Source organism: Marmota flaviventris, chromosome 17, assembly GCF_047511675.1.
Source record: "Marmota flaviventris isolate mMarFla1 chromosome 17, mMarFla1.hap1, whole genome shotgun sequence".
Lineage (NCBI taxonomy): Eukaryota > Metazoa > Chordata > Mammalia > Rodentia > Sciuridae > Marmota > Marmota flaviventris.
In genome coordinates, this window is record NC_092514.1 from 43,915,307 (window position 1) to 43,935,331 (window position 20,025).

A 20,025-nucleotide genomic window follows, 5' to 3' on the forward strand; every position below is an offset into this window, starting at 1 on the left:
CAGCAGTAGACAGCTCCAGTCTGCCACCTTTTTTTAAAATTTTTACTTATTTTTTTTAGTCATACATGACAGAATGTGTGTGGGTGCTGGCATGGGCCCCCACGGTGGGATTTCTACGTCTGTCAGCACCAAGGGCTGAGTGGGTTGGGCTGCCCAGGCTGGGGGGCCTGCTATCAATGGTGGGAATGGAGCTACCCCTGGACCTGGAGCTCCCAGGTGTCCAAACTACTGACAGCTGGCAGAGGTGGGGGCTCTGGGCTTCTTCCTGTCAGAAACCCCAGGTGGGATGGTGGCTCCAGGGATGAGGGGCTTCTTCCCTAGGGGAGCGTGTTTAGGTACCTTTCAAGACGGCAGACTGAGGAATCAGACCAGAGACTCTGTGTCTAATAGAAGATAAAGTTGGTCCTCATCTTCATCTCGTGGGGGCAGGCCCCAAATTCCTTAATAAGACTCCTATAGCACAAGAGTTAAAACCAAGAATCAACAAATGGGACGAATTCAAACTGAAAAAGTTTTTTCTCAGCAAGAGAAATAATATGCGAGGTGAATAGGGAGCCTACATCCTGGGAACCAATTTTTACCCCTCAAACATCAGATAGAGCTCTAATCTCTAGAGTGTACAAAGAACTCAAAAAGTTAAACAACAAAAAAGCAGATAACCCAATCAACAAATGGGCCAAGGACTTGGACAGAAACTTCTCAGAAGAGGACATACAATCAATTAACAAATACATGAAAAAATGCTCACCATCTCTAGCAATCAGAGAAATGCAAATCAAAACCACCCTAAGATACCATCTCACTCCAGTCAGAAAGGCAGCCATTATGAAGTCAAACAACAATAAGTGCTGGCGAGGATGCGGGGTGGGGGTGGGGGGGAGGTACACTCATACATTGCTGGTGGGACTGCAAATTGGTGCAGCCAATTTGGAAAGCAGTATGGAGATTCCTTGGAAAGCTGGGAATGGAACCACCATTTGACCCAGCTATTCCCCTTCTTGGACTATACCCAAAAGACCTGAGAAGAGCATACTACAGGGACACAGCCACATCAATGTTTATAGCAGCACAATTCACAATAGCTAGAATGGGGAACCAACCTAGATGCCCTTTAATAGATGAATGGATTAAAAAATGTGGCATTTATACACAATGAAATATTACTCAGCACTAAAAAGTAACAAGATCATGGCATTTGCAGGGAAATGGATGGCAAAGAAGGCCCAGTGTGAGAAGGTGGCTGTAGGCAGAGCGGGACCGCCATTGCCAAGGAAGAAATGCTCATCCATGGGGAATACGGGCAGGCCACAGAAATGAAAGTTTCCTTTGCCGTCTCACATCAATAGGGGGACCTCTGAGGCTGCCACCACTTCTGGAACTGGCCTGTCCAGTAACGACTGAGGACCTCAACTGGGAGAAACAGAAAGCTCCGCAGCACATCCACCGCCTTCTGATGGGTGAGTCCCAGGCCATCTGGGACAGCTATACCATGCCCCCCAACCCCAGCCCATGTGTGGGCCCCTCTACCTGGGAAGGGGCCAAGCCTCTGGCATCAGTGGGCCTCAGCCAGACCTTGCCTTACCACCCCAGCACTGCCTCCCCGCCCAAAGTGGGTGGGCGCTGCTCTCTCCTCCCAGAGACACCTTCCTACCTCCAATCTTTGTGTCCCCCTCTTCCACAGCCTGCCAACTGTTCCTTGGCCCTTCCTCCCAGGCCCTCTCCCAGCACCTTGGCAGGCTTGGCTCTGCAGCCAGTGGCTCCCTTGGGGGCCACCCTCATGAACACCATTATGACTTCACAGTCCCCCTTCCCCCACATCTGGGGCCTCCATCTGACTCCAGTAGGAACTTCCTACTCTCTCACCAGGGCCCAAAGCCCAACAGTACTCACAGGGCCTCAGCAGTAGACAGCTCCAGTCTGCCACCTTTTTTTAAAATTTTTACTTATTTTTTTTAGTCATACATGACAGAATGTGTGTGGGTGCTGGCATGGGCCCCCACGGTGGGATTTCTACGTCTGTCAGCACCAAGGGCTGAGTGGGTTGGGCTGCCCAGGCTGGGGGGCCTGCTATCAATGGTGGGAATGGAGCTACCCCTGGACCTGGAGCTCCCAGGTGTCCAAACTACTGACAGCTGGCAGAGGTGGGGGCTCTGGGCTTCTTCCTGTCAGAAACCCCAGGTGGGATGGTGGCTCCAGGGATGAGGGGCTTCTTCCCTAGGGGAGCGTGTTTAGGTACCTTTCAAGACGGCAGACTGAGGAATCAGACCAGAGACTCTGTGTCTAATAGAAGATAAAGTTGGTCCTCATCTTCATCTCGTGGGGGCAGGCCCCAAATTCCTTAATAAGACTCCTATAGCACAAGAGTTAAAACCAAGAATCAACAAATGGGACGAATTCAAACTGAAAAAGTTTTTTCTCAGCAAGAGAAATAATATGCGAGGTGAATAGGGAGCCTACATCCTGGGAACCAATTTTTACCCCTCAAACATCAGATAGAGCTCTAATCTCTAGAGTGTACAAAGAACTCAAAAAGTTAAACAACAAAAAAGCAGATAACCCAATCAACAAATGGGCCAAGGACTTGGACAGAAACTTCTCAGAAGAGGACATACAATCAATTAACAAATACATGAAAAAATGCTCACCATCTCTAGCAATCAGAGAAATGCAAATCAAAACCACCCTAAGATACCATCTCACTCCAGTCAGAAAGGCAGCCATTATGAAGTCAAACAACAATAAGTGCTGGCGAGGATGCGGGGTGGGGGTGGGGGGGAGGTACACTCATACATTGCTGGTGGGACTGCAAATTGGTGCAGCCAATTTGGAAAGCAGTATGGAGATTCCTTGGAAAGCTGGGAATGGAACCACCATTTGACCCAGCTATTCCCCTTCTTGGACTATACCCAAAAGACCTGAGAAGAGCATACTACAGGGACACAGCCACATCAATGTTTATAGCAGCACAATTCACAATAGCTAGAATGGGGAACCAACCTAGATGCCCTTCAATAGATGAATGGATTTAAAAAAATGTGGCATTTATACACAATGAAATATTACTCAGCACTAAAAAGTAACAAGATCATGACATTTGCAGGGAAATGGATGGCAAAGAAGGCCCAGTGTGAGAAGGTGGCTGTAGGCAGAGCGGGACAGCCATTGCCAAGGAAGAAATGCTCATCCATGGGGAATACGGGCAGGCCACAGAAATGAAAGTTTCCTTTGCCGTCACATCAATAGGGGGACCTCTGAGGCTGCCACCACTTCTGGAACTGGCCTGTCCAGTCACCACTGAGGACCTGAACTGGGAGAAACAGAAAGCTCCGCAGCACATCCACTGCCTTCTGATGGGTGCGTCCCAGGCCATCTGGGACAGCTATACCATGCCCCCCAACCCCAGCCCATGTGTGGGCCCCTCTACCTGGGAAGGGGCCAAGCCTCTGGCATCAGTGGGCCTCAGCCAGACCTTGCCTTACCACCCCAGCACTGCCTCCCCGCCCAAAGTGGGTGGGCGCTGCTCTCTCCTCCCAGAGACACCCTCCTACCTCCAAACTTTGTGTCCCCCTCTTCCACAGCCTGCCAACTGTTCCTTGGCCCTTCCTCCCAGGCCCTCTCCCAGCACCTTGGCAGGCTTGGCTCTGCAGCCAGTGGCTCCCTTGGGGGCCACCCTCATGAACACCATTATGACTTCACAGTCCCCCTTCCCCCACATCTGGGGCCTCCATCTGACTCCAGTAGGAACTTCCTACTCTCTCACCAGGGCCCAAAGCCCAACAGTACTCACAGGGCCTCAGCAGTAGACAGCTCCAGTCTGCCACCTTTTTTTAAAATTTTTACTTATTTTTTTTAGTCATACATGACAGAATGTGTGTGGGTGCTGGCATGGGCCCCCACGGTGGGATTTCTACGTCTGTCAGCACCAAGGGCTGAGTGGGTTGGGCTGCCCAGGCTGGGGGGCCTGCTATCAATGGTGGGAATGGAGCTACCCCTGGACCTGGAGCTCCCAGGTGTCCAAACTACTGACAGCTGGCAGAGGTGGGGGCTCTGGGCTTCTTCCTGTCAGAAACCCCAGGTGGGATGGTGGCTCCAGGGATGAGGGGCTTCTTCCCTAGGGGAGCGTGTTTAGGTACCTTTCAAGACGGCAGACTGAGGAATCAGACCAGAGACTCTGTGTCTAATAGAAGATAAAGTTGGTCCTCATCTTCATCTCGTGGGGGCAGGCCCCAAATTCCTTAATAAGACTCCTATAGCACAAGAGTTAAAACCAAGAATCAACAAATGGGACGAATTCAAACTGAAAAAGTTTTTTCTCAGCAAGAGAAATAATATGCGAGGTGAATAGGGAGCCTACATCCTGGGAACCAATTTTTACCCCTCAAACATCAGATAGAGCTCTAATCTCTAGAGTGTACAAAGAACTCAAAAAGTTAAACAACAAAAAAGCAGATAACCCAATCAACAAATGGGCCAAGGACTTGGACAGAAACTTCTCAGAAGAGGACATACAATCAATTAACAAATACATGAAAAAATGCTCACCATCTCTAGCAATCAGAGAAATGCAAATCAAAACCACCCTAAGATACCATCTCACTCCAGTCAGAAAGGCAGCCATTATGAAGTCAAACAACAATAAGTGCTGGCGAGGATGCGGGGTGGGGGTGGGGGGGAGGTACACTCATACATTGCTGGTGGGACTGCAAATTGGTGCAGCCAATTTGGAAAGCAGTATGGAGATTCCTTGGAAAGCTGGGAATGGAACCACCATTTGACCCAGCTATTCCCCTTCTTGGACTATACCCAAAAGACCTGAGAAGAGCATACTACAGGGACACAGCCACATCAATGTTTATAGCAGCACAATTCACAATAGCTAGAATGGGGAACCAACCTAGATGCCCTTCAATAGATGAATGGATTTAAAAAAATGTGGCATTTATACACAATGAAATATTACTCAGCACTAAAAAGTAACAAGATCATGACATTTGCAGGGAAATGGATGGCAAAGAAGGCCCAGTGTGAGAAGGTGGCTGTAGGCAGAGCGGGACAGCCATTGCCAAGGAAGAAATGCTCATCCATGGGGAATACGGGCAGGCCACAGAAATGAAAGTTTCCTTTGCCGTCACATCAATAGGGGGACCTCTGAGGCTGCCACCACTTCTGGAACTGGCCTGTCCAGTCACCACTGAGGACCTGAACTGGGAGAAACAGAAAGCTCCGCAGCACATCCACTGCCTTCTGATGGGTGCGTCCCAGGCCATCTGGGACAGCTATACCATGCCCCCCAACCCCAGCCCATGTGTGGGCCCCTCTACCTGGGAAGGGGCCAAGCCTCTGGCATCAGTGGGCCTCAGCCAGACCTTGCCTTACCACCCCAGCACTGCCTCCCCGCCCAAAGTGGGTGGGCGCTGCTCTCTCCTCCCAGAGACACCCTCCTACCTCCAAACTTTGTGTCCCCCTCTTCCACAGCCTGCCAACTGTTCCTTGGCCCTTCCTCCCAGGCCCTCTCCCAGCACCTTGGCAGGCTTGGCTCTGCAGCCAGTGGCTCCCTTGGGGGCCACCCTCATGAACACCATTATGACTTCACAGTCCCCCTTCCCCCACATCTGGGGCCTCCATCTGACTCCAGTAGGAACTTCCTACTCTCTCACCAGGGCCCAAAGCCCAACAGTACTCACAGGGCCTCAGCAGTAGACAGCTCCAGTCTGCCACCTTTTTTTAAAATTTTTACTTATTTTTTTTAGTCATACATGACAGAATGTGTGTGGGTGCTGGCATGGGCCCCCACGGTGGGATTTCTACGTCTGTCAGCACCAAGGGCTGAGTGGGTTGGGCTGCCCAGGCTGGGGGGCCTGCTATCAATGGTGGGAATGGAGCTACCCCTGGACCTGGAGCTCCCAGGTGTCCAAACTACTGACAGCTGGCAGAGGTGGGGGCTCTGGGCTTCTTCCTGTCAGAAACCCCAGGTGGGATGGTGGCTCCAGGGATGAGGGGCTTCTTCCCTAGGGGAGCGTGTTTAGGTACCTTTCAAGACGGCAGACTGAGGAATCAGACCAGAGACTCTGTGTCTAATAGAAGATAAAGTTGGTCCTCATCTTCATCTCGTGGGGGCAGGCCCCAAATTCCTTAATAAGACTCCTATAGCACAAGAGTTAAAACCAAGAATCAACAAATGGGACGAATTCAAACTGAAAAAGTTTTTTCTCAGCAAGAGAAATAATATGCGAGGTGAATAGGGAGCCTACATCCTGGGAACCAATTTTTACCCCTCAAACATCAGATAGAGCTCTAATCTCTAGAGTGTACAAAGAACTCAAAAAGTTAAACAACAAAAAAGCAGATAACCCAATCAACAAATGGGCCAAGGACTTGGACAGAAACTTCTCAGAAGAGGACATACAATCAATTAACAAATACATGAAAAAATGCTCACCATCTCTAGCAATCAGAGAAATGCAAATCAAAACCACCCTAAGATACCATCTCACTCCAGTCAGAAAGGCAGCCATTATGAAGTCAAACAACAATAAGTGCTGGCGAGGATGCGGGGTGGGGGTGGGGGGGAGGTACACTCATACATTGCTGGTGGGACTGCAAATTGGTGCAGCCAATTTGGAAAGCAGTATGGAGATTCCTTGGAAAGCTGGGAATGGAACCACCATTTGACCCAGCTATTCCCCTTCTTGGACTATACCCAAAAGACCTGAGAAGAGCATACTACAGGGACACAGCCACATCAATGTTTATAGCAGCACAATTCACAATAGCTAGAATGGGGAACCAACCTAGATGCCCTTTAATAGATGAATGGATTAAAAAATGTGGCATTTATACACAATGAAATATTACTCAGCACTAAAAAGTAACAAGATCATGGCATTTGCAGGGAAATGGATGGCAAAGAAGGCCCAGTGTGAGAAGGTGGCTGTAGGCAGAGCGGGACCGCCATTGCCAAGGAAGAAATGCTCATCCATGGGGAATACGGGCAGGCCACAGAAATGAAAGTTTCCTTTGCCGTCACATCAATAGGGGGACCTCTGAGGCTGCCACCACTTCTGGAACTGGCCTGTCCAGTAACGACTGAGGACCTCAACTGGGAGAAACAGAAAGCTCCGCAGCACATCCACCGCCTTCTGATGGGTGAGTCCCAGGCCATCTGGGACAGCTATACCATGCCCCCCAACCCCAGCCCATGTGTGGGCCCCTCTACCTGGGAAGGGGCCAAGCCTCTGGCATCAGTGGGCCTCAGCCAGACCTTGCCTTACCACCCCAGCACTGCCTCCCCGCCCAAAGTGGGTGGGCGCTGCTCTCTCCTCCCAGAGACACCTTCCTACCTCCAATCTTTGTGTCCCCCTCTTCCACAGCCTGCCAACTGTTCCTTGGCCCTTCCTCCCAGGCCCTCTCCCAGCACCTTGGCAGGCTTGGCTCTGCAGCCAGTGGCTCCCTTGGGGGCCACCCTCATGAACACCATTATGACTTCACAGTCCCCCTTCCCCCACATCTGGGGCCTCCATCTGACTCCAGTAGGAACTTCCTACTCTCTCACCAGGGCCCAAAGCCCAACAGTACTCACAGGGCCTCAGCAGTAGACAGCTCCAGTCTGCCACCTTTTTTTTAAAATTTTTACTTATTTTTTTTAGTCATACATGACAGAATGTGTGTGGGTGCTGGCATGGGCCCCCACGGTGGGATTTCTACGTCTGTCAGCACCAAGGGCTGAGTGGGTTGGGCTGCCCAGGCTGGGGGGCCTGCTATCAATGGTGGGAATGGAGCTACCCCTGGACCTGGAGCTCCCAGGTGTCCAAACTACTGACAGCTGGCAGAGGTGGGGGCTCTGGGCTTCTTCCTGTCAGAAACCCCAGGTGGGATGGTGGCTCCAGGGATGAGGGGCTTCTTCCCTAGGGGAGCGTGTTTAGGTACCTTTCAAGACGGCAGACTGAGGAATCAGACCAGAGACTCTGTGTCTAATAGAAGATAAAGTTGGTCCTCATCTTCATCTCGTGGGGGCAGGCCCCAAATTCCTTAATAAGACTCCTATAGCACAAGAGTTAAAACCAAGAATCAACAAATGGGACGAATTCAAACTGAAAAAGTTTTTTCTCAGCAAGAGAAATAATATGCGAGGTGAATAGGGAGCCTACATCCTGGGAACCAATTTTTACCCCTCAAACATCAGATAGAGCTCTAATCTCTAGAGTGTACAAAGAACTCAAAAAGTTAAACAACAAAAAAGCAGATAACCCAATCAACAAATGGGCCAAGGACTTGGACAGAAACTTCTCAGAAGAGGACATACAATCAATTAACAAATACATGAAAAAATGCTCACCATCTCTAGCAATCAGAGAAATGCAAATCAAAACCACCCTAAGATACCATCTCACTCCAGTCAGAAAGGCAGCCATTATGAAGTCAAACAACAATAAGTGCTGGCGAGGATGCGGGGTGGGGGTGGGGGGGAGGTACACTCATACATTGCTGGTGGGACTGCAAATTGGTGCAGCCAATTTGGAAAGCAGTATGGAGATTCCTTGGAAAGCTGGGAATGGAACCACCATTTGACCCAGCTATTCCCCTTCTTGGACTATACCCAAAAGACCTGAGAAGAGCATACTACAGGGACACAGCCACATCAATGTTTATAGCAGCACAATTCACAATAGCTAGAATGGGGAACCAACCTAGATGCCCTTCAATAGATGAATGGATTTAAAAAAATGTGGCATTTATACACAATGAAATATTACTCAGCACTAAAAAGTAACAAGATCATGACATTTGCAGGGAAATGGATGGCAAAGAAGGCCCAGTGTGAGAAGGTGGCTGTAGGCAGAGCGGGACAGCCATTGCCAAGGAAGAAATGCTCATCCATGGGGAATACGGGCAGGCCACAGAAATGAAAGTTTCCTTTGCCGTCACATCAATAGGGGGACCTCTGAGGCTGCCACCACTTCTGGAACTGGCCTGTCCAGTCACCACTGAGGACCTGAACTGGGAGAAACAGAAAGCTCCGCAGCACATCCACTGCCTTCTGATGGGTGCGTCCCAGGCCATCTGGGACAGCTATACCATGCCCCCCAACCCCAGCCCATGTGTGGGCCCCTCTACCTGGGAAGGGGCCAAGCCTCTGGCATCAGTGGGCCTCAGCCAGACCTTGCCTTACCACCCCAGCACTGCCTCCCCGCCCAAAGTGGGTGGGCGCTGCTCTCTCCTCCCAGAGACACCCTCCTACCTCCAAACTTTGTGTCCCCCTCTTCCACAGCCTGCCAACTGTTCCTTGGCCCTTCCTCCCAGGCCCTCTCCCAGCACCTTGGCAGGCTTGGCTCTGCAGCCAGTGGCTCCCTTGGGGGCCACCCTCATGAACACCATTATGACTTCACAGTCCCCCTTCCCCCACATCTGGGGCCTCCATCTGACTCCAGTAGGAACTTCCTACTCTCTCACCAGGGCCCAAAGCCCAACAGTACTCACAGGGCCTCAGCAGTAGACAGCTCCAGTCTGCCACCTTTTTTTAAAATTTTTACTTATTTTTTTTAGTCATACATGACAGAATGTGTGTGGGTGCTGGCATGGGCCCCCACGGTGGGATTTCTACGTCTGTCAGCACCAAGGGCTGAGTGGGTTGGGCTGCCCAGGCTGGGGGGCCTGCTATCAATGGTGGGAATGGAGCTACCCCTGGACCTGGAGCTCCCAGGTGTCCAAACTACTGACAGCTGGCAGAGGTGGGGGCTCTGGGCTTCTTCCTGTCAGAAACCCCAGGTGGGATGGTGGCTCCAGGGATGAGGGGCTTCTTCCCTAGGGGAGCGTGTTTAGGTACCTTTCAAGACGGCAGACTGAGGAATCAGACCAGAGACTCTGTGTCTAATAGAAGATAAAGTTGGTCCTCATCTTCATCTCGTGGGGGCAGGCCCCAAATTCCTTAATAAGACTCCTATAGCACAAGAGTTAAAACCAAGAATCAACAAATGGGACGAATTCAAACTGAAAAAGTTTTTTCTCAGCAAGAGAAATAATATGCGAGGTGAATAGGGAGCCTACATCCTGGGAACCAATTTTTACCCCTCAAACATCAGATAGAGCTCTAATCTCTAGAGTGTACAAAGAACTCAAAAAGTTAAACAACAAAAAAGCAGATAACCCAATCAACAAATGGGCCAAGGACTTGGACAGAAACTTCTCAGAAGAGGACATACAATCAATTAACAAATACATGAAAAAATGCTCACCATCTCTAGCAATCAGAGAAATGCAAATCAAAACCACCCTAAGATACCATCTCACTCCAGTCAGAAAGGCAGCCATTATGAAGTCAAACAACAATAAGTGCTGGCGAGGATGCGGGGTGGGGGTGGGGGGGAGGTACACTCATACATTGCTGGTGGGACTGCAAATTGGTGCAGCCAATTTGGAAAGCAGTATGGAGATTCCTTGGAAAGCTGGGAATGGAACCACCATTTGACCCAGCTATTCCCCTTCTTGGACTATACCCAAAAGACCTGAGAAGAGCATACTACAGGGACACAGCCACATCAATGTTTATAGCAGCACAATTCACAATAGCTAGAATGGGGAACCAACCTAGATGCCCTTCAATAGATGAATGGATTTAAAAAAATGTGGCATTTATACACAATGAAATATTACTCAGCACTAAAAAGTAACAAGATCATGACATTTGCAGGGAAATGGATGGCAAAGAAGGCCCAGTGTGAGAAGGTGGCTGTAGGCAGAGCGGGACAGCCATTGCCAAGGAAGAAATGCTCATCCATGGGGAATACGGGCAGGCCACAGAAATGAAAGTTTCCTTTGCCGTCACATCAATAGGGGGACCTCTGAGGCTGCCACCACTTCTGGAACTGGCCTGTCCAGTCACCACTGAGGACCTGAACTGGGAGAAACAGAAAGCTCCGCAGCACATCCACTGCCTTCTGATGGGTGCGTCCCAGGCCATCTGGGACAGCTATACCATGCCCCCCAACCCCAGCCCATGTGTGGGCCCCTCTACCTGGGAAGGGGCCAAGCCTCTGGCATCAGTGGGCCTCAGCCAGACCTTGCCTTACCACCCCAGCACTGCCTCCCCGCCCAAAGTGGGTGGGCGCTGCTCTCTCCTCCCAGAGACACCCTCCTACCTCCAAACTTTGTGTCCCCCTCTTCCACAGCCTGCCAACTGTTCCTTGGCCCTTCCTCCCAGGCCCTCTCCCAGCACCTTGGCAGGCTTGGCTCTGCAGCCAGTGGCTCCCTTGGGGGCCACCCTCATGAACACCATTATGACTTCACAGTCCCCCTTCCCCCACATCTGGGGCCTCCATCTGACTCCAGTAGGAACTTCCTACTCTCTCACCAGGGCCCAAAGCCCAACAGTACTCACAGGGCCTCAGCAGTAGACAGCTCCAGTCTGCCACCTTTTTTTTAAAATTTTTACTTATTTTTTTTAGTCATACATGACAGAATGTGTGTGGGTGCTGGCATGGGCCCCCACGGTGGGATTTCTACGTCTGTCAGCACCAAGGGCTGAGTGGGTTGGGCTGCCCAGGCTGGGGGGCCTGCTATCAATGGTGGGAATGGAGCTACCCCTGGACCTGGAGCTCCCAGGTGTCCAAACTACTGACAGCTGGCAGAGGTGGGGGCTCTGGGCTTCTTCCTGTCAGAAACCCCAGGTGGGATGGTGGCTCCAGGGATGAGGGGCTTCTTCCCTAGGGGAGCGTGTTTAGGTACCTTTCAAGACGGCAGACTGAGGAATCAGACCAGAGACTCTGTGTCTAATAGAAGATAAAGTTGGTCCTCATCTTCATCTCGTGGGGGCAGGCCCCAAATTCCTTAATAAGACTCCTATAGCACAAGAGTTAAAACCAAGAATCAACAAATGGGACGAATTCAAACTGAAAAAGTTTTTTCTCAGCAAGAGAAATAATATGCGAGGTGAATAGGGAGCCTACATCCTGGGAACCAATTTTTACCCCTCAAACATCAGATAGAGCTCTAATCTCTAGAGTGTACAAAGAACTCAAAAAGTTAAACAACAAAAAAGCAGATAACCCAATCAACAAATGGGCCAAGGACTTGGACAGAAACTTCTCAGAAGAGGACATACAATCAATTAACAAATACATGAAAAAATGCTCACCATCTCTAGCAATCAGAGAAATGCAAATCAAAACCACCCTAAGATACCATCTCACTCCAGTCAGAAAGGCAGCCATTATGAAGTCAAACAACAATAAGTGCTGGCGAGGATGCGGGGTGGGGGTGGGGGGGAGGTACACTCATACATTGCTGGTGGGACTGCAAATTGGTGCAGCCAATTTGGAAAGCAGTATGGAGATTCCTTGGAAAGCTGGGAATGGAACCACCATTTGACCCAGCTATTCCCCTTCTTGGACTATACCCAAAAGACCTGAGAAGAGCATACTACAGGGACACAGCCACATCAATGTTTATAGCAGCACAATTCACAATAGCTAGAATGGGGAACCAACCTAGATGCCCTTCAATAGATGAATGGATTTAAAAAAATGTGGCATTTATACACAATGAAATATTACTCAGCACTAAAAAGTAACAAGATCATGACATTTGCAGGGAAATGGATGGCAAAGAAGGCCCAGTGTGAGAAGGTGGCTGTAGGCAGAGCGGGACAGCCATTGCCAAGGAAGAAATGCTCATCCATGGGGAATACGGGCAGGCCACAGAAATGAAAGTTTCCTTTGCCGTCACATCAATAGGGGGACCTCTGAGGCTGCCACCACTTCTGGAACTGGCCTGTCCAGTCACCACTGAGGACCTGAACTGGGAGAAACAGAAAGCTCCGCAGCACATCCACTGCCTTCTGATGGGTGCGTCCCAGGCCATCTGGGACAGCTATACCATGCCCCCCAACCCCAGCCCATGTGTGGGCCCCTCTACCTGGGAAGGGGCCAAGCCTCTGGCATCAGTGGGCCTCAGCCAGACCTTGCCTTACCACCCCAGCACTGCCTCCCCGCCCAAAGTGGGTGGGCGCTGCTCTCTCCTCCCAGAGACACCCTCCTACCTCCAAACTTTGTGTCCCCCTCTTCCACAGCCTGCCAACTGTTCCTTGGCCCTTCCTCCCAGGCCCTCTCCCAGCACCTTGGCAGGCTTGGCTCTGCAGCCGGTGGCTCCCTTGGGGGCCACCCTCATGAACACCATTATGACTTCACAGTCCCCCTTCCCCCACATCTGGGGCCTCCATCTGACTCCAGTAGGAACTTCCTACTCTCTCACCAGGGCCCAAAGCCCAACAGTACTCACAGGGCCTCAGCAGTAGACAGCTCCAGTCTGCCACCTTTTTTTAAAATTTTTACTTATTTTTTTTAGTCATACATGACAGAATGTGTGTGGGTGCTGGCATGGGCCCCCACGGTGGGATTTCTACGTCTGTCAGCACCAAGGGCTGAGTGGGTTGGGCTGCCCAGGCTGGGGGGCCTGCTATCAATGGTGGGAATGGAGCTACCCCTGGACCTGGAGCTCCCAGGTGTCCAAACTACTGACAGCTGGCAGAGGTGGGGGCTCTGGGCTTCTTCCTGTCAGAAACCCCAGGTGGGATGGTGGCTCCAGGGATGAGGGGCTTCTTCCCTAGGGGAGCATGTTTAGGTACCTTTCAAGACGGCAGACTGAGGAATCAGACCAGAGACTCTGTGTCTAATAGAAGATAAAGTTGGTCCTCATCTTCATCTCGTGGGGGCAGGCCCCAAATTCCTTAATAAGACTCCTATAGCACAAGAGTTAAAACCAAGAATCAACAAATGGGACGAATTCAAACTGAAAAAGTTTTTTCTCAGCAAGAGAAATAATATGCGAGGTGAATAGGGAGCCTACATCCTGGGAACCAATTTTTACCCCTCAAACATCAGATAGAGCTCTAATCTCTAGAGTGTACAAAGAACTCAAAAAGTTAAACAACAAAAAAGCAGATAACCCAATCAACAAATGGGCCATCTGTATTTAAGGCCACCCTAGTGTGTATCTAGGACCTTCTGCATGACTGTCATTGTTCCAAGGGTAACACACATATCCACCCATTTAATCCTCATGGCCACCTTATGAAGGAGGGTCTGTCAACCTCTACACTTTACTGATGAAGAAATTGAAGGTCAAAATCACAGATCAAGAAAAACAACATTGCTCTTAATTTGTATACCAGGGTTCTCATTCCTTCCAAATCACCCGGTCCCCAGCAAAAAAAAAAAAAATTATAACTGTTCTGTGACTCTGCACTAAGTCTGTCCTTTGCTAGTGACTTGGGGAAGAAATTAAAGTGAGAAAAGGAGGGAGCAGGGTCTTAAGGGTAGACAAGGCTACAGGAGGAATCTGAGACACAGGATTCTTCCAGAATAGACGTAGAGTCACGCCAGGCATCTTCATGACTCAGGATTGGCATCTGGAGCCTTGAGGTCACAAAAGGAATCATGATCCTCGCATTTCTGCATCTGCTTTTGGGGACAGCCCTGTCAAAACCAGAGGTAAGGATAAAATGGGAAGACACATACATCTCAGCCTCAGCTCCCACCCACCCCATCTGGTTCCTCCTGAATCTCCCCAAGCCATGGTTCAGTGAAACTTGAGAAGCTTCCTGGTTGCCATGGAAATGGGCAAGGCTACATCAGACAGGAAGTAAGAATGGAAGAAACGGATTCTGTAGCTTCCCCAGGCAACTCCTGAGCAAGTTCTCTAATTACCCTTTGCATCCAGAGTCAAAGAGTTCTCTGGTCACAGGAATAGCCCCGAGCCTTCCAATATCCTCAGCCAGGTAAGCAAAATGCTCCCGTTCACCCAGCGCAGCCCCAGATCCTCTCTCTGGAGCTGTCAGTTCTCCTCTCTCAGCTCAATTCTTTTTTGTTAGATAGTAATTCCAAAACACCAGCTGAAACTGGAACAAGAATAAGAAAGGTGTCCCTCTAGGGTGTACACATGGAGTGTACTTGGGACTTGGTTCTTGGCTCCGTGGAGATCTCTTCCATCTCCGACATTCAGTGTTTTTAAGGACAGGGTGACAAGACACAAGTTGCTAAAGAAGTGTCCAGAAGGTGTCAGAGAAGCAGGGATTTGGACTCTGAAAGGCAGGCGAAAGGACACTCCTCCCCAGGATTTGCCAAAGCCGGGAGGTGCCTCTTCCTGTTAATCCCACACTCCCTTATCATCCCTTTCAACTCTTTGCCCAACTGTCTGACTCTTAATTAGGTGTGTAATTGGGGATTCCAAGACGAGGTTTAAATGAGCAAAAAGTCCCCAAACTTCATTTCGGTGACTGCTTCCAACGGCCTCCCGCAGATATGAAGTCAGCAAATTGGATTCTTTGGTCTTTGTTGTTCTACAGACTTTTCTTTTCCCACTTCATTTTCTAATTTGAACATTCGAGGGTCAAGCACTTGGGGCCTTATACAAGCCAGCAACTGGAAAGCGGTCATTGCACCCTCTCCTTCAGCTAACACAGACATGGATAAGAACAACACACATCACAGATGTACATGCAATGCCCGGGTGTGATTCAACTTTGAATTTAATGTGAGCACTGAGCTTGGAGTTGGGTGTCTCCCCTTTGCCTGTGTCGGTTAGAACTGGAAGAAGCAGAGGGTTCTGTCCTCAGCATGGTGAGAAGCCCAAGCCCCCCACTCCACAGGTGAGGGTGGGCTTTTGTTCACTTTGTAAAGTGTAAATGAATCAGCTGGAGGAGGAGGGTTTGGAAGGAACTGGTAAAGGATTATATCATGCATTTGGACCTTTTGTTTAAGTACATAGACTATATAACCTCATCATTAGTAAGTTTTCATATTTGACTTCAAAGATCACAACAGATTGAAAAGATGAAATGCTTGTATTTTTCAAAACTCAACTTTCAGCCAGGTACAGCTGCTCATGCCTATAATCCCAGCTATTTGGGAGGCTAAAACAGGAGGATAATAAAATAGAGACCATGGGCTGGGATTGTGGCTCAGTGGTAGAGCGCACTCCTAGCATGGGTGGGACCCGGGTTCAATCCTCAGCAACACATAAAAATAAAGGTATGTGTCCATCTACACCTAAAAAATAAATATTAAAAAAACTTCCTCATTTAAAAAAATAAAATAAAATAGAGACCAGACTCACCAATTTAGTGAGAACCTGTCTCAAAATAAATTTAACAAAAGGGTTGAGGATGGAGCTCAATAGTGTAGTGCTTGCTTATCATGTGGGTTTGATCCTCAGCACCACCAAAATAAAACAAAAAACAAAGTTGTGTTGTTTTTTTTTCCATAATATGGTGTCATGGCTAGAATGAGGTAGTAAAACAAAACAGAACAAAAACTCCTCTGCATAACACCACCTAAGAATTCTATTAAAGTACTTAATGTAAATTGTACTTGAGCCAAGCACAGCAGCTATCCATGTCATCCCAGTGACTCTGGGGCCTGAGACGGGAGGATTGCAAGTTCTAGGCCAGCTTGGGCAATTTAGTAAGCCCTGAGCAAATTAACAAGACTTTGTCTCAAAATAAAAATAAAAAATAAAAAGGGGGCTGGGGTTGTGGCTCAGTGGTAGAGCACTTGTCTAGCACATGTGAGGCACTGGGTTTGATTCTCAGCCCCACATTAAAAAAAATAAAGAAATTGTGTCCAACTACAACTGAAAATATTTTTTAAAAATAAATAAAAAGGGCCAGAGATGTAATCAATGATAAAGCACCCATGGGTTCAATATACATTACCCCCCTCCCACACACACACACAATAAAAGAAAATCATATTTAGAAGAGAAAGGAAAACAATTACATGAGAACTTTCAAAAAATATAAGCTGAGGCATAACAAAATCCTTATTTGCACATACAATGGGTCATGAATTGGGCAGTTCCAACCCAGATGTGGGCTGGGAACTCTACAAAAAAAACTCAAGCAGAAGACTTTTATAGGATGGACACAGAAAAGCCAAGAAAAGTTTTGATTGATTACAGTTACACTTTGCCTAATTAGATCTATTCCATCGGAAAGTTCCTACTTATATATTTGTTGACTCCTTCTGATCCATTTTAATTCATAAGAAATAACTCAAGAGGTCACTTGTGAGGTCTGTTTTGTCTTCTCAAGAATTCTTCAGACTTCTTCTTCTCCTTCTCTTCCTCCTCCTCCTCCTCCTCCTCCTCCTCCTCCTCCTCCTTCTTCTTCTTCTTCTTTCTCCTTCTTCTTCTTCTTCTTCTTCTTCTTCTTCTTCTTCTTCTTCTTCTTCTTCTTCTTCTTCTTCTTCTTCTTCTGGTAGTTGTAGATGGACACAATACCTGCATTTTGTTTATTTATTTTTATGTGATGCTGAGGTTCAAACCCAGTATCTTACACGTGTGAGGAAACCCTCTACCGCTGAGCCACTACTCCAATTCCTTGGTTTTCATTTAATTGACTTTTTTTTTTTTTCCATGATGAAGATTGAACCCAGGGCCTCATGCATGATAGGCATTCTACAACTGGGCTATACTCTTGACCCTAGTTACAGAGTTTAAAGCATGCATTTGTGAATTCTGGATCATGTTTTTTCAAAGTGTGACTGTGACTTGAATCAGATGTTTTCATATTCTCTCTAGAAACCTGTTTCTTTACTGGTCTACTCTCAGTCAATGACTCAATGATAAAGCACCCATGGGTTCAATATACTTTACCCTCCACTTGTAGGGGCCAAAGCCAGCCTAGAGTTTTCTCCTTTTTTTACTCACCTATTCCTCCATCTAATCCATTATCAAGTCATGTTGGTTTTACCCTCAAAAATATCTCAAATCTAGTCACTTCTTTCCATCTCTATACCCACTACCATATCTTTTTTCCTATCTTGTCCCTTTCCAATCTCTATTCGCAGCCAGAACAATCTTGAAAAATAAGCCAGGTGTGGTAGCACACGCCTGTAATCCCAGTGGCTCTGGAGGCTGAAGTAGAAGGCTTACAAGTTCAAGGGCAGCCTGGGCAATTAGACTCAGTCTCTAAATAAATAAAATTATGTCACTTCTCTTCTTAAAGCCCTTTAATGACTCCTATTTCCACTTAAAATAAAATGCAAATACTTTGCTGTGGGAGACCAACCTTACACGTGACTGAGTCACACTCCCCAGCTGGATGCTGAGGCACTCAGTGTCTCGTGCATGGGTGTACCTTGCTACAGTCCCATGGGTGAGGCTATGGTCACCTGTTCCTTTGTAATATAACCCCTTGCCCTGTTTAGGATAGAATCTTCCATGGTAGTGCCTTGTGTGTGTCCCCTTCTCTTACTGTGCCCTTGGGTGTGGGCTACCCAGGTGTCAGTCAACCTGCTGACAGTGGACATCATGAAGATAGACTCAGCCCCCTGAAACCTGACCCCTTGCTGCATTTGAATAGCTTCTCCTCAATAAAAGGGGTCAGCGTGCTCTTGCTCTCTCTCTTTCTGCGGACCCTTAAGGTCAGAGGAGCCGTCACAGCGACCCCAAAGAAAAGGTATTTGTGTCTCTTGTGTGGGTATTTCGTGCAGCCCAGTTAGCTCAGTTTAAATGGAGTGACCCCTGATCTGAATCCCACCTGGCTCTCTTGTCTTACAATGCATCCCCAGTGCACTTTGCTTGGCCAAGCCCACTGGTTTACTTTCTGCTCCTTGAAACACCAAGTGCTTTGCCATCTTTGCACTTGCAGTTCACTCTGCCTCAAACTCCCATACTTCAGGGTAAAGTGTACTTCCTCAGAAAAACTTTTCCTGGCCCTTGAATCTAAAGTTTGGCCTTGGTCCTCTTTAACTTCTATCATATCAAAATTAACTATGATTAGGTTGTTTTCTTCTTTATTATTTGTCTTTTACCAAAGGCAGGAACTGTTAACTACTGCACACAGGGCACCTAGTACAGGGATCATTCAAGAATCTGCTGAATAAATATATAACTAAGTGAATTAATGAAAAGAAAGAAAACAAATCTTAGAAATCTGCCTTTTGGGAGCATCCCAGGTGAATCAGTCAGAGAACAAGCAAGAAACAGATGCACATATGAGTTAGAACAATTTGGGTATTGTTTAATAAGAGATCATTACAAAGGTTTGGGGAAACCACAAAGATAGTAAAATGTCCAAGGACCAGCAATTGCAGAGCTCTTAGTCCATAGTCCAGAATAGAGAAAGGTTGGTGGAACCTAAAAGGAGAGATTCCTAGAGACAGAGCTAACTCCAAATAAGCTTGCTCTTTAGTCAAGGGACTTAGCCTAAAGTGATTCCCCCTGAGAGGGTCCTGAGAGATAAATACCAATCTCCCTCTTTCTGATCTCATACTTGGGCTTCCCACTGGCCAAATCAGGTTGAGAAGGGGTCTGGGGATAGGACTCAAATACTACTTTACTTGTAAGATTTTTTTAAAATTATTTTTTTAGTTGTAGTTGGACACAATACCTTTATTTATTTTTATATGGTATTGAGGATCGAACCCAGTGCCTCACACATCCCAGGCAAGCGCTCTGCCACTGAGCCACAACTTCAGCCCTACCTGTAAGGTTTTATTTGTTTCATTGACTAAGATATAAAATACAATGCTAATAATAATTGTCAGTTCTAGATGTTGGAGTCATAAACATTTAATATTATTTTTTGGTTTTGACATTTCTCAATTTCTCAAAAATTTGATTGGTACAGTTTTCCCTGTATCCCAGGGACAGTAGTTTCAGTTACTGATTCCTATCTCCACAAGTGCAAGTAATTTTTTTTTTTTTTTTTTTGTGGGGGGAGTGAGGAAGAAGGGTATGTGGGTATTCTGATTGTAATCCAGTTACTTAAGAGGCTAAGCAGGAAGATCACAAATTCGAGGACAGCCTGAGCAACTAAGCTCAAGACCCTGTCAACTGGAAATAAAGATAAAGGAAGAAAAAGGAGGGGAGGAAAAAGAATAGATTGGGAAAAGCAGCTCACTATCCCTACAACTTTACAATTGGAAATGTCCCTCGGAAATTTTCTAACAGAAAACAAAACGCATTCTTCTAACAAATATTCTAGGTCAGCACTATATGTTGTGGTTGATATAAAGACAAATAGGAACA

At 47.8% G+C, this 20,025-nt stretch overlaps 1 long non-coding RNA gene across 1 annotated transcript; it reads right to left on the reverse strand.

Annotated features, from left to right (window-relative positions):
* Positions 1 to 344: 344 nt before the first annotated feature.
* Positions 345 to 13,787, reverse strand: LOC139702308 (uncharacterized). The gene is made up of 8 exons (XR_011704897.1): positions 13,619 to 13,787; positions 11,722 to 11,835; positions 9,824 to 9,937; positions 7,927 to 8,040; positions 6,031 to 6,144; positions 4,134 to 4,247; positions 2,237 to 2,350; positions 345 to 453 (listed from the first exon to the last, which is right to left on the reverse strand). It is a non-coding gene; the product is annotated as an uncharacterized lncRNA (long non-coding RNA).
* Between the last annotated feature and the right edge of the window lie 6,238 nt (positions 13,788 to 20,025).